At 30.9% G+C, this 5,175-nt stretch overlaps 1 pseudogene; it reads right to left on the bottom strand.

Moving 5' to 3' along the window:
- Positions 1–1,635: 1,635 nt before the first annotated feature.
- On the bottom strand, positions 1,636–2,903 carry LOC114074240 (annotated as a pseudogene).
- Positions 2,904–5,175: the final 2,272 nt, after the last annotated feature.

The following is a 5,175-nucleotide window of genomic DNA, read 5'->3' as shown; positions in this document are numbered from 1 at the left end:
GATGGGCATGCAACTTTTCAGAAGAAGGAAGTTAAAGAGAATTAAACACCCTCCATAATATTATGTATAATGGTTATAGCGTTTTAATCTGTTTTATGATTACATAGAATAGGTTATTTCTTTTTAAAATTGTAAAGGGAGAGTCTCCCTTATTCATGCTTATTAGAATTGTAGTTTAAGAGGATTTTTTTAGAAAATTGCTTAGACTACTACCATTGTAAAGGATTAGTTGTAAACCTTAGTAGGTACATCAATTAATCGAACATAGGAAGGAGGTAAGGTTCATGCCCCCCTCCATGTACATTTTTATTATATCAATGTTAAGGCCTGGGGGTGTTGCTAAGCCCCTGACCCACCTCAAGGGTCGTTCAACCAAAAAAAAAAAAAAAGTCAGGTTTAGTATCATGGACCTAGTAGCTAGATTAGAAGTAAAGATTAAATGATTATTCTCTTTCTTCTACAAGTGAGAGTTAGCACTTAGCAGGCCGCACACCATAAACATGTGTTTCACCTGCGTGCTAACTATATTCATTTCAAGGAGTATTTCTTTTGCAGCAACATTGTGATCATGTGGAACACATTGGTCATTTCTTCACTGCAAACTTTTTTTCTATCTTTAGTTATTTGATAAATTGGTGATTACAGTTCTTTCAATTTCAAAATTTCATAAGTTTAGAATAGAAAATCGTAATCAGTGTTTTCAAGAATATTTTTGGGGCGAATTTCGGGACAGAGCGCCTCAAAAACGCTTCGAGGCGTAAATTAAAGACATAGATTCATAAAATATAAGTCCTAAAATTTGAATCGTAAGCCCCAAGCATAAAATGTATGTCCTGGGTGTAAAAACGTATGTCGGGGCGTTCTTAGATTTTTTTAAAAAACTTTTTTTACATCATTTTTTTGTAATGATATTTCTCAAATTGTAATTATAATATTTTTTTTTTCATTATTGACTATTAATACTTATCTCAAATAAAAATCATAAATCATGGAAATGTTTACTTTTGGTTATTGTATTAGTAATAAAACTATAAAATTGAATATACATGATACTACACCGCGTAGATCTTTGAGACTTACAGTTCGTGTCTCGGAGCTTAAGCCTCACCTTGTACTGTATAAAACGCCTTGCCTTAAGCCCAAACCTTTTAAAGCACCGATCGTGGCTTTTATAAATTAATTTGATATAGTTTGATATTCTTAAATTTAATTTCAATATTTTGTGGTATGATAAATTCGTAATTATGACTTATTTCTATTTCAAAATTTCTATTTTTAAAATAAGAACTTTTCGAAAAGAAAAATGATAAATAGATTTTTGATGTAGATGATAAAATTCAATGCTACTTGTTGAAAAAAATCATTATGTATTGCGAGATTATTGTGTTAACTTCAGCTAATGAAAAAATTAATCTTATTATTCACTTTATTTTATTGATTAACTGTAACATATATGTTTTGGATAGAAAACGATGAAGCAAATGTATTTTATCCAGCTTCACCCACTTAAATGTAATATATAGTAGGATAAATAATTCAACATATTGTAATGTTTCATTTCTTGTGAATTTATTTTTAATTCAATATATATACAAAAGATTCCAAGGCCTTCAATCTTGAACATCATATGTATAGCTATAAAGTTTTTGCATTATTTTCTTGAAGCCACATCGAGAAATCCCTAAGAATGCTTGTATCAGCTCTATGATGCTTTCGATTAAGCTCAAGGAGAGCAAACCATATGAAGTTGCGATAAAGTCGAGGATTGTTGTGGTCCAATAATTCAGCTGGTGGACTCACCAACTTATCTTTATCTGGACAAACAAAAAAGAAACAAGTGATTTTCTAGAGGTCTTATTTGTAACCACTGCTCTATGCAAGCAACTTTTGTATCTTCTATTCGATAGCGTCTTCAAAAGTCCTTATATATTGTACGTCTAACAATTCATGATGTATCTCATTGCGCGTCATGTGAATAGATCTTATAATATTTGTCACCTAACAATGTATTGTTTGTCTATTTTACTCTATTTATATCACTTGTATACATAATGCATTAGCTTATTATATAGTTCTGGTGTGTGAATTTTCTAACCATAAATGTGTCACCTATGTTTACCACAAAAGCATTAAAATTTGGACGGATGAAGTACCATTTGTTGTCTACAAATATCTAAAGTCCGCTAACACAATTTTGATGGAGAACAATTAATGATATTGGATCATAAAGCTAATAGTTGAGTCTCACTATGGATTCATTATCTTTGGGAAACTCTTTGAAGAGGCTCTTTTGTACACTTAGGCTCATCCCTAAGAGTTCCATGATCCTAAGAGAAAGTGTGCTCATGTAACTGCAATATTCTTGATAAACACTCATGTGTAATTAAAGGCAGAAAAGGTTAATTCATTTACATAATAAAAAAATAGAAAAATAGATAATCTTTTTATTTTAACTTATTTGCCTGTTTCGAATTGAAATGAAGTTTAAGAAAGTAAAGAAAGACTTTTGAATCCAATAATCTTAGATAAAAAAAAGTATGTAAAATGTACAAGAATATCATTTAATTTAGTGTTCTTAAACATGTAATTTTTAAAAAATAAAATATTATGTTTTTTTGAGACATACCGGAAAGAAAAGAATGACAAACAAATTGATAGAGATAAGTACTAAGATAGTCAATTGTCCTTACCCGAGATTTGTAAAACTTTCACTAATGTCCTTTGAAAATGATGTTCAACTATATGAGATGAGTCTTCTTTAGGAGAGTATCTTAAATATAGTGTATCTTTCCAAGGTACCTTCGAAGAAAACCTTCGGTAAAGCTACTGGCATGACTACAATGCTCACAAATTTTCCTACGAGACACTGTAATTTCCCCTTTTTGAAGAATCTTCATCAGCATCTGGACTATGCTGAGAGACAATGTAATCTATATCTTCTTTAACTCGCTCTCCTTTTTCCATCAATCCTTACACTAGCTCTGCTTATGCTTGAGTCTTTTCCCACAGACTTGGAGACCTTGCTTTTTTTTTCTTTTTTTTACAGCTTTATTATCACATATCACTTCTATAATAATTGTTGGAGGTTGTATCTTAGGATTCGAAACACTCACTCAATTTGCTCTTAAGGGAGTGTTCAATGTCATATCCAAAGAATGGATAATCTTTCAATGAATAAATCTTTAGCTGCTTCCATTTATATTTATCTCTAACTGTAACACTCTGCGATTTGAAAGAGCAGGAATTAGAAAGAATCATATTTGGAAAGAATGAAAAATATCAAAATTTATCAAGTATGTTAAGTATGAGTTAAATTTAAACGATCATAACTGCTTCTACATGATGAGTTAGGGGAGCTACAAGGTATTAAATGAAAGGTAATTGAATTATCCTTCAAACACCACTGAATTTGCTAATTTTGAGTTTGTTTGAGGGAGATATGCCCGTTTGAGGTCACGATGTCTAGATAGGGAAAGTCAATCAAATTTAAGAGAGGTATTTTGGTATTTTCATCACCCAATTAATGTATTTCATTTTTAGTAATCTATTTGGGGTCTAATCTAATTTAGTTCTATTTATACAATTATGAATTACGTTAGTTCATTGAGAGAAGAGAAAATGGGAGAAAAGTCAAGGTGCTTTTGGAGATTTCATACGGAATCAAAGTCGTTTCGCCAGGGGTTAATCTCTAAAGAGGTATGTGAGACTTTCATAACGTTGGGTTTGTTCACCCACATACAAATCATGTTTAGTTAAGCGAAATTAATTCTAGAAAGTTAAAAGTTTGATCATCTTGAATTGTGTTCTTGAAATTGGTTTTTGTTCTTAAGATATGATGGAATTTGTTGAGTTCATGATGGAATCATGTCCATTATAGAGTATTTTAGGAGTATATTCTTGTGTACATGTACTGTGTATCTTAATCTAATGAGGAATTGAGAAAAGAATCGAATTCAAGCGAATTAGGGTTAGAAAATGAAGAAGGAAACAGTTTGGCAGAAATTGGGTACGACGTAGACTTGTTCCTCAAAAATAAAACTTTTTTCTCTGCGTCGTAGAGAGGTCCCAGACCCCTCTCCCTTAAAATTTATTTCGCGAACCACTATTGAAATGCATCTCCGTGTTGCAAACTTGCTTCCAAACTATGATTTCTTGATCTATTCTCATGTTTTACTATCTAAAATCACTCCTAAGCATCCTGAGACCTTTCCTATCACAAATCACAATCTTGAATTCATAAATCAAATTCAAGGTAGATTCTAGAGTCAAGTCTAGAAGGTTCTTCAAAACATTTTTAAGAAGACTTTTGCAATTCATTTAAACTTTTTTCAATACTTATGCATTGAGATTGAGAAAGAGCAGAGCCAAGTTCATTTTCATTAAAATGTTATACGGGAACTGAAAGAGTAAATTGTTTCATTAAATTTTTTCTTGATCTATCTCATGTTTTACTATCTAAAATCACTCCTAAGCATCCTTAGACCTTTCCTATCACAAATCACAATCTTGAATTCATAAATCAAATTCCAGGTAGAGTCAAGAGTAACGTCTAGAGGGTTCTTCAAGTCATTTTTAAGAAGACTTTTACAATTCATTTAAACTTGTTTCAATACTTAAGAATTGAGATTGAGAAAGAGTAGAGACAAGTTCATTTTCATTAAAATGTTATATGGGAACTATGTATTTCAAAAGAGTAAATTTTTACACATTGAAGATGAAAGGCAACACTGATTGCCAAATGGGTTTTCACGAGTAGTTTTGAGTTCTATCTCTCTTAAGAGTTCTTAAGAGATAAGTTTTTGAGTAATAATATCAAACCATCGATAAAGAGTTATGTTTTTAAACATATGAGTTGAGTATATTTTGGGAGTAGTATTGAACACCAATATGGGGAAAGAGTTCATAATAACTAAAGTCTCCATAAACTACTTAGACAATGTGGATAGAAAGAGTCATACCTTTTATATGATTTCTTAATGCTTTTAGCATAGACTAGTGGATCCACTTATTTGAGGTGTTCTATATCCTAAGAATTATAGGACAGTTTTGGCAGCGTGGGCAAGACGGTGTATAATCTCATAACTTATTGTGATGGTTGTAGGTTAGATAAATTCCCACATAATTATATTACTTTATTATATATATATATATATATATATATATATATATATATAT

Source organism: Solanum pennellii, chromosome 10, assembly GCF_001406875.1.
Source record: "Solanum pennellii chromosome 10, SPENNV200".
Lineage (NCBI taxonomy): Eukaryota > Viridiplantae > Streptophyta > Magnoliopsida > Solanales > Solanaceae > Solanum > Solanum pennellii.
The sequence above is the reverse complement of the archived record's forward strand: the minus strand, read 5'-3'. Positions and strand labels throughout refer to the sequence as shown.